A 10624-nucleotide genomic window follows, 5' to 3' on the forward strand; every position below is an offset into this window, starting at 1 on the left:
TTAAGATWAATATTTCACCTTACCACAGTTTCATTTGGCCCTCGATGCTCCTGGGCACGTCACATTGTATCGTGTCAAAAACTGTCAACGTTAACATATTGAAAACTGATAAGAGTCACATAAGAGTAAGCTAAAATACAGTTGCTGTGTAATATTTTTGAATCTGTTTATTGTTAATTCTTTCTGTGTGCACCTTTTGGTAGTGCTGCAATATACYTTTTCCGCACGAAGTCAGCTATTGTTCTGTAATTCCCCCGCAACGTGTTTGATCATTAGATTTACGCATCCAAACATTTCATCCGTTTATGTTGCTGTAGGCTGCCTTGAATGGCATTGCATCATAGGTCTTTTCTTCAAGTTGTTTCCCAGACCAGGACGATTACAGTTAAGCACTCGCATTCAGTCAGAAGAAACAACCCACCGGGCACACACTGGTTGAATCAACATTTTTTACACGTCATTTCAAAGAAATGATGTTGAATAGACGTTGATTTGACATCTGTGCCCAGCTTTTAGGGAGAAAACACCACACTTATACTTAAGCCAATCAACATTCAGGGCTTCAACCACCCAGGTTACACAGACAGTTAACTGCTTCCGCCATTCAGACGAGATGCTATGGCAATGTTAATTGTAGCCTAGTGCAGGAATCATCAATTAGATTCAGCCGTGGACGATTATTTCTTGAGTGGTTGGTCAGGAGGCCGGAACYTAATTACAAATAATTTGTAGATGGCAAATTGACCGCAAGAAGCCCAAACAGATTAAAGATAATCATTTCAAACATTGCTTACATTTGTATACGAACACGTCTCTCTATTCTGCATGGCATGGGAATAGTTGGGAACAGATTTCCAAAATGTAAATCACTTGGAACTGATTTCCTGGGGGTTTTACGGTCTTTTATGTCCAACAATGAAAATTGCAAGCCGCCAGTTGGAGAACCCTGGCCTAGTGCATTTCCGTTAGACACATTTGTGTATACAAAGTACACACATTGTAAGAGCTCAACAGCTGAATAACATATATACTGCCACTGGAACATTTATCTTTCAGTAATTCTAAGTTACGTRTGTATTCAGAGTCCAGACTGGACACTTTTTTCCTTCTGTAAAACAGTTATGATAACGACTGGATCCACGTAGAATGTTTATATCTGTCTGGAAATTATACAAATATTCAGATTCAGATAGATATAGTGTCCTGGGGCCCCCATACAGTAGTCCATACCTGCTGTCCATATCTTGGGCAGGAGTTAGTTGCTCTATAGAGTGTATACACTTGATGGCGCCAAAACACCTGAAACCAGAACAAACATACAGTTACAGTATCAATCACCCCTAAAGTAGTTTATTAGTTTAGTTAGTGCCAGTGGAACATGTTAATACCCACAATAAGTTTTTAAATGCAGATGGATGGTGGTGTGCAGTCTCAATGGCCTATTCACAACCTAACTGATAGCACAGACAGGCTTGAAGAATGCACATGTTAGAATCCTAATGCTGTCTCTCTGTAAATAAGATCTGTACTGTTGGGGAATGACTCCATCTACTGCAAGCCTCTGGCTAAAAGGAGAGCGAGGAATGCATATGATATGGGTTACAATTCCACTGTGGGGGGAATATACTTTTTTCCTCTGCTCCTAGTAGGCAAGCCTTTTAATTTACTCAGTGTGCCCTCTGAGCCACCAAGAATGACATTTGACAAATACGTCTCGCACCGAGCTGACAGCTCTCATGTAGGAATGATTCTGTCAGATTGAATTGAAAGATTCAGAATTATGGAGGCCGTCTGCTACCTGCATCCCTCTCAGGCGCGGGTCTCCAGGGGACCATTACTGCCAGTGACTTTGTACAATATCCCGACTCCCTTCCTTCGCCTTCAAAATGTGTTTATAAACAGGCTCAGGAATTGAATTTCTTAAATGTGTATTATGTTGTTTGTGTTTTGTGCGAGACCTTGAATATTCATGGCGGAACAAACGCAGCAGTCCAATTACTGGCTCTGTGTATGTGTCTGGAAAGGTAGTGGGGGAGATCTGACAATGTGAACTGAACTGCTGGAGGGGACAGTAGTGTTGTGTTAGCCTAGCTCCATTAAAATTGAAATCTCTAAAACACCCCAACAAAATAATAATAGTGAGTGAATACACATGTTCAATGAGTCTGGGTAGATTAGCATCAAGTAATGGTGTAAAAGGTCTCATTAAAGTCATACTTAATATAGTGTTTGGATAGATTGTCTCTCCCCATCTACGCGGCTCGTCATTAGTTACAATAACCATAAGTCATAACCCCCTGCCTATTTCTACAATTTATCTTCTTAAAATGTGATTTTAAACTTAGCCATAACCTTAACCACACTGCTAACCTTATTCATAACCTTAAATTAAGCAAATGTTTGTTTTCATGATTTTCTACYATACAGACAATTTTGACTTTGTGGCTGTGCTATCTTGTGGAAACCATCTTACCTGCTGATTGTTTTTGAAAGGAAACCTCTGGATTTTTATGCATTTTTGATGAAAACCAACATGAAAATCTGAAAATKCGGAAGAGTCAGTGCTATCAGCCTGGTCTCATAGACAAGACGTAACATAGTAAACTAAATCCGGGACACCAAAATTAGTATGATATGTTACACTTGGTATGGTTACATAAGACAGTTGGTAACGTAAGGCAAAAKCAAAAATATGGTGGTTGGTTGGGCATATAACGCGAATATCTATCAACCCAAAGGTTGCGAGTTTGAATCTCATATTTAGCATTTTAGCTAATTAGCAACTTTTCAACTACTTACTACTTTTGAGCTAATTTGCAACTACTTAGCATGTTAGTTAACCCTTCCCCTAACCTCAACCCTTTTAGCTAACCTTCCCCTAACCCTAACCTTAAGCATAACCCGTACCTAGCTGACAAGGTAAAAATATGTAATTCTACCCCTGAGCAAGGCACCGATGTCCGCTCAAGGCAGCCCCCTTGATCGGACATCGACCAGCACACAGACATGACACTGGAACAGAAACAATAACGCCTGGGGAAGGAACTAAAGGGAGTGACATATATAAGGCAGGTAATCAGGGAGGRGATGGAGTCCAGGTGAGTCTGATGACGCACAGGTGRGTGTAACGATGGTGACAGGTGTGCGCCATAATGAGCAGCCTGGTGACCTAGAGGCCGGAGAGGGAGCACACGTGACACTATCACTTTAGAAAATAAGGGATTTACATACCTCAGCATCCAAATTTGATCTAATTTGCAGCTCATCATTAATGTGAATTTCGTTGCAAAATTGGAAAACAGTAAAATAACATCTCAGTAGATGGTCGCTTCATTTACTCTTTCTGGGAGAGTTTCGGTTATTAAAATGAATGTCCTCCGTAGTAGTAATTCCTTGTTTTCAATGCTTCCTCTTCCTCCCCCAACTTCATTCTTTAAGGTGAGATATTTCATTTGGAATGGGAAATGTCCTAGAATTAGCATCAGTACCTTACAACAGKCAAAAAGGTTTGGAGGGCTCTCTGTACCCAACTTTAAACRCTATTATTGGGCATTTCAGCTGAGGTCACTGACTATTTTGCTTGACTCTTCATCTGATGTGCCTTGGCGYAAAATAGAGGAGGCCAAGTCTCACCCAATTAGAATTCAGGACCTTCTGGGATAAAGAAAAGAACTGCCTCATCTTTTATGGGCTTTATTATAAAACATGTGTTGACTGTTTGGTACCAAATCAATAATTATCTGGGCACAACTTGCAGTTATCTCCTATTTGGAATAATAATTTGATTTGATTCCCTTTACATTCTCTCCTTGGTCTAAGGAAGGTATTAATATTTTGAAGGATATATTCAACCTGCAAGGGCTTCGTTCCTTTCAACATCTGAAAGAGTCATATTCTCTCCCTGTTTCTTCCTGTATTTTTAAATMTTTAATCTCAGACTCCATACAACATTGAGAACCTACAGTGTACAATAGGACACCAAACCAAGCTCCCACTGAAACGACTTTCATGTCCGGGGAAAGACAGAACGGTGTCCTCACTATATGATAGGCCAGTGACTCATAATATAAAACATCTACCTGCCATGGAGATCTGGGAGAAGGACCTACAACGTGAAGGGTTTGAATGGTATTGGACCACGATATGCAACTTGTAATTCTTGCCCATCAAACTATTAATTTCAAAGGTTTTATTTAACCCCAGAGTGAAGGTTCAAAACGGAGCTTGTGGATAGTGATTTTTGTAATAAATATACCCAATCTGAAGTGAGTAATTATATGCATACTGTTTGTTTTGGAGCTGTGTACCAGTAAAGTCTCTTTGGGTTCATGTTGTTAGTCTTTTAAATGATATTCTTGGCAGAAGCCTACCAATTTACCCATCCCTCCTCCTGTTGGGTTGTAGCCCTGTTATCTTATCAAGAGAGGTGGATTGTTATGGCTGCATTAACAGCAGGCAAAAAAAAACTATTCTCAGGAGTTGCTTTGAACCGGGTATTMCCCTTTGCAGATGTTGATTGCGTATGTACTTGGACATTGCGCAGCTGGAAAGATCCACTGCCAGACTTCGTGGGGCCAAGACCAAAACTCTGGTCAATTGGTCAGATGCTATCTCCCACTGGCAAGAGCTAATTAACAACAATGTGAGATAACATTGCCCTGCTCCATCTTTTTATCTCTTTCCCTCTGGGATGGTAGCCTTTGAGAAGGAAATTTGAATAGACGGTTTTCATTTGGAAATACTGAAAACGATTTGTCTTTAATCTGTTTTGTTTTGTCCTTTTTTATTTGTATGGTGTTATTTTATTTTTGTGTTTTGACATTTTGTTTGTTTGTTCTCCCTCTTCTTGTCTCTACATTTCAAATGATACTGAAGACACATTATCATACACACATATTTTAGATGAATTGCTTTTCACTGACAGCTGCATCRCAATAATCAGCTAGGCCTATTGCCACATACACTGCCCAAATGGATTTGAAACAATCCACAGCTTTAAAAGAAGCGTATGATACTCTGTGGCCAAGTCATGCTCTCAGGTGAAGCATTTTGAATTATATTATTTATGTCTAGACAGGAGTAAAATGTATAATTTTGGCAAATTGATTTAAATTTACTTTAGGCTGCAGTGACTACTATTACCGAATCTTGTCCTATGTTTAGGCTACTGATCACATTAGAAATTGTACACACACACAATCAGCCCCCCCTACTCAAAACATCTTCCCGCAGCTATGCCTGCTTTTGAAAACAGATGTATCTAAACAGCCATTCCAGGCCATCCTTTCACTACAAATAACCCTAAAGAGGCAATGTACAGGAAGATCCACCTCCGTGTGGAGGAATATTAGGTGACTGTGTAAACAAGTATCTCTGTTCCTTATGACATAAACAATTATGTGGCCCCAGTCACCATTCAAAAGATTTCTCAAACGTAGTTGTGGTCACAATGTGCATATAAAAAATATTAAGATTATTTAAGCTTAACGTTTGCTTCCTTTAAGGTTAGCCTTCAGTTGTACAGCAGGTTAGAGGAAAATAAATTGATGCACATGCACTTCAGTTTTTCAGTCAAGTCCTTTCCCAGCAGATCCACTTTTGACACAGACACAGGAGACTTTTGAGGCATACATTTTCACAAACCAAGCTACAGTATATCCTATCGAATAATCATGACAAATGTAGAACCCTGGAGTACTCAAACTCYAATTACTCCTAGAGATTGTTCACAAAAACATAAAAAATACATACATTTCCCTGGTTCAGTTATCCATTATCTCAATAACAGGCATGATATGACAAATGGTCTACTGTGTGCCATAAACTGTCCTAGAAGGTTGTGGTGTTATTAAGGTGTTGAAGACCTGGAGGGAGRATGATGCTGTGATAGAGGTCAGAGAGGCAATAGAGGTCAAAGGTCAGCCTAGATAAAGCCACGTTGGAGTTCTGGTATGCCTCTTTCTTATAAATCAACGGATGGTGTAGGACAGTGTTCCCCAACTGGCAGACCGCGCGGACTGAATTTGGCCGTGGTTGATTTCAGTTTTCTGAGCCACAAAAACATTTAATTTCGTTTTTTATAGTTGGACATAAAAACTGTAAAAACACCAGSAAATCAGCTCCATCTTAATTACCAAACATAATGGAGAGATTTACACTATGTGATRGCATAGAAATGTAAGCAAGGTTTGAAATGACTGTTTTAGTGAAATATTATTTAAGTTTGGGATTCTTGCGGTCAATTTGCAGTCTACAAATTATTTGTAATTGTCTTCCAGCCCTCTGTCCGTCCGCTCGTGATTTTTTRCCCCCMTGGCTGAATCTAGTTGATGATCCCTGATGTAGGTGATAGACTCTTAATGACAACACATTGTGAGTGGGTTCCTTGCTTGGAAAATCGCAGTCTTCTCTGCTTGAATTGATCTGATTGGTGAGGAAGCCGGCCATATAGTTATGTGTTGCTGATGTGTTGCCCAGCTCGACTGCTGAGCATCATAAGGAGCATCCATGTGTAGCAGCCATCAGCCCCCCTCCTCCTCCCCCTGGTAGTAGGCAGGATGGCAGGTTGGCATGCAGGCTGGCATGCAGGCTGGCAGAGGTGTTGTGGGATTGTCCTGCCAGCCCAGACCTAATCTTGGTGTGGCTTGGTGGCTCTAGTTGTCAAAAGCCTCAGCCTCCCTCCACCAGGAAGGAACAATGTGATGAGACAGCAGTGGCTGAGCAATCCTGTGTAATGCGTATCAAGCAAACAAGAGAACTGTCACTTATTGCCAAGAGGATCAGACCAGGAACTGTTTGGAATAGAACAGTCATGCGTTTACTAGGTTATAAAACAATGTTTTAGACATTCATGTGTTTACTGTTTACATATAATGTAAATGTGCTTGAATGTGTTTGATATGATATGATGAAACTGACCTGTGCTGTGGATCAGGCYTGCTTGGCCCTCTGCCAGTGGGGTAAATCCATATGAATTCATTCCCTTTTTGACAGCTTCCCTTTTGACTTAAACAAAACATACATGTTTGCCCATGAAAGAAGTGGTCAGAAAGTGACTTTTTGGACCTGAATGCAAAAACATTCAGGAGATAGAGGTTCTTAAAGTTGACCAATGTTGCATACCCCACCCTACCATGAAACATCCATGTCTTTATCACTAGAATCTACGTTTGAGAATTATATAATTAAAAGCTTACACACAGGGTTGTCAAACAATTGTATAATTTCTAGACCGTGTGTGTGTGTGTGTGGGGGTGGGGGTGGGGGGGGGTAGGGTTAGGACAATTTTTTCAGATTTGCATGTGTTGTAGCTTAAACCCTACTTTACATCATCTGAGGTTTTGTGTTGTGACACAACATGTTCTTGAATACAGGGTGGGTGTCATTTCAATCATAGTAATAAAATCCATAGAATGGACCTGTCTCTTCAGACGACTGCAATTTAACTGGGACATCACTGACATTTAAATTGAATTTACATTTTTACTTATAATTACTACCATAAAGAGCTACCACCCACCATCGAATGCCAACTTAAATGGTCTCCTACGGATGATTGTGGTACCATTTGAAAGTGGAAATAAAAATTGTATTTTGTACATTTACCAAACCTAATATTATGTAAAATAGGGTCTAAACAGGGGTGGCAGGTTGCCTAGTGGTTAGGGCGTTGGGTCAGTAACTGAAAGGTTGCTGGAACGAATCCCCGMTCTGACAAGGTAAAAATCTGTCATTCTACCCCTGAACAAGGTAGTTAACCCACTGTTCCCCGGTAGGTTGTCATTGTAAATAAGATGTTGTTCTTAACTGACTTGCCTAGTTAAATATAAAAAAATAACCTCCAACATATGCAAATATGTTTTTTCTTTTAGTTTTTACGCATTTTTAAGTATTTATTGACATTAAAGGTTAAATAATGTCACAATTTTTATTACATWAAAAAAAWAWAWWTATTAGCAAATACTGTAGTTTGACAACTGTTTGTTTTAAGCTTTAAATTGATATCAAATGCAAACGTTGATCTTTTCCAGTGATCGTCACGGATGTCTCATGGTATGGTGGGATATGCAAAATGGGTCAARGCCAAAAAGTCCCTTTCTTACCACTTCTACCATGGGCAAACATGTACTGTACGGAAGGTTTCGTTCAAATCAAAAGGGGTGCTGCCAAAAAGTGATTGAATTAAAATGGATTTACCCAGTGACGTGCTCCAGAACTGTCCATCCGTATTCCCATAGGGGATTCTGTTTCTTCTCTACTGTACTGTACTGTCACAATCACAGGAGCCATGAAAAATGCACGTAAGCCAGCTCTCATTCAGTGAGGTGCTGATTAAAAAAAACATGTCTTGTTAGGTGGACCRAGGCACACCCCTTGCCTTTCGTCCATAATGACGACTGTCATTCATTCAATGCCGAATTAGGTTTTGTCCTCTAGACAGAGAACCATTTTAACACTGTGAGATGGAATCATAGTCTTTCCTATTGTACAGGACTTGGCCTGAGGAAAAACAAGCCATCAACTTTAATATTTATCGATCCTGCCTCCTTTCTCTGACATCTCCAATCCATCAAAGCGGTGGTCGTCAATTAGAGAGGTGAGACTGATACACCCYTGCTACGCCTTTACTCTCCTTTCATCACTTTAATGTCCCCGCTATGGGACCAAAGTGATTCATTATGTCAGAACTTAGTGAATCAGCAAATTCAAACTGTCAGGCTGCCATTTGAATTCAATGTGTCTGCAATCTCTCCACCTGCTATTAGGCGTCTGACATGTGTTTGTGTTTAGTCTGACTTTGAACACTACTCATATGGCTTTTAGAAGCCAATGCAAACACTGCATCTGACATGTCCAACACATCATGGCTATCGGAACATTTCCCGTTGTTTCAAAGGTTTTTTTGTTTCACCACTAGAGCTGAAAAGAGACATATCATCTTTAGACTTTACTTCACATGAAATGGTAGTAGGCCTACATGTTGTTGTCTGACTCCAGGGACAAAGCACAATGAAATATACCTTAAACTGACCCATTCATGTAGCTCTAGCCACCTGTCTATGACTCAGCAGCATTATAGCAGATGTAAGTTATTATGTGAAATGTAGTTATTCAATTCTGCATTTCACAATATTACATTGAAGCTCTTGTAAATGTCTGCCACACTGAGCTCGTGTCTCTCCCCACATCTAGATGAAAGTGATAGATGGAGAGAGCTCAAGGTGGTGTCTGCTTCCTTCAGGCTGTTCTGTTGAGCCGGGATGAAAAGCAAGGTCCTCACCTCATTGATGAGGTGATATGTGATGAGAAATACGGACAAAGTTCTAATTCTGTCAGGGGTTTTCATGTTGAACTTCAAATACCCAGTGAAGTGTCAGAGAGAGAGAGAGAGAGGCTTTATTGGGAAACCACAGTCTTTGCTTCCCGGACAAATGTGACAGGAAGAGTGGCAGAGACGTTTACCAGTTTCCCCCCAAGACAGACTGTTGGCTCATGTATCTGAGATGCTGCTGTGTGTGTGTGTCTGTGTGTGTGAGTGTGTGTGGTGTATGTGTGTGTGTGTGTGTGTGTGTGCGTCCCTATATGTTTGTTTGTTGTGTGTAAGTGATTTCAATATGTTGTGTCATTTTGTTTTGTAACAGTACATTCATTGGGTGATGAATCGGTTGCGTGACAATGGGGGAATGGCATAGGATTAGTAATCATGGTGATCAAATAAGTGTGTGCCATCACATTTCAAACACTGAATGGGAATAGAGAGGCGATGAATGAATTTTAATTATTTCTGAAGACGATTGGAATGTAAACACCCATAGGTACAGTAGTATATTCAGCCACAAATAGAAGACAGTAAGCAAGTGTGTGTCCACTGTGGCCTCCCCCCTCATCCAGAGATCCCAGTGAAACTGGGGTCCTACAATGAGAGGTTAATAACATCATTCAGAGAAGGAGTTTCTGAGCAGACAGCTATTCATGCCTCTGGAAATTCTCAACATTRTTCTATTCCCTGGTGGGAAAAGGAACTGATCATGACATTTTGAAATAATGGCACTTGGAATTTCCCCAGATACTTATGGAGCTGATTGTCATTATAAGGATGATGAAAAAATCAATAGGCCATTCTTACATCTGGCATTTTCTATTAAAAACAATGTGCCGCGTCCTGCAGGGAGTGACAGATGAGGTTCAAGTTTCGTCTCATAGAACATAATCATTACCAAGGCCAGAGACAACTGTGGAAATGACTAAACCCACCAGTCTGGAAACATTCACATCTTTATTTGCACAAGGACAACCGTATGGCCAAATGAAGAAAAAAAAATAGTTCCAAAAGGGTTCTTCTGTTGTCCGCATAGGAGAACCCTTTTGGGTTCCAGGTAGAAGCCTTTTGGGTTCCATGTAGAACCCTCTGTAGAAAGGGTTCCACCTGCAACCAAAAAGGGTTCTTCAAAGATTCTAGATAGCACCTTTTTTTWAAAGTGTAGCCTCAAACGCAAAAATATTGCCTTAATCATAGTTATGCAAAACCTTAGCTTTGTCTGAATAACATGACCTCCTTACCAATGACTTCAACTCAAAAGGTGCCACAGTTTCAACACTGTGAGGCTTAATAATAAATGGGGAT

Source organism: Salvelinus sp. IW2-2015, linkage group LG18 (assembly GCF_002910315.2).
Source record: "Salvelinus sp. IW2-2015 linkage group LG18, ASM291031v2, whole genome shotgun sequence".
NCBI classification, from domain to species: Eukaryota; Metazoa; Chordata; class Actinopteri; order Salmoniformes; family Salmonidae; genus Salvelinus; species Salvelinus sp. IW2-2015.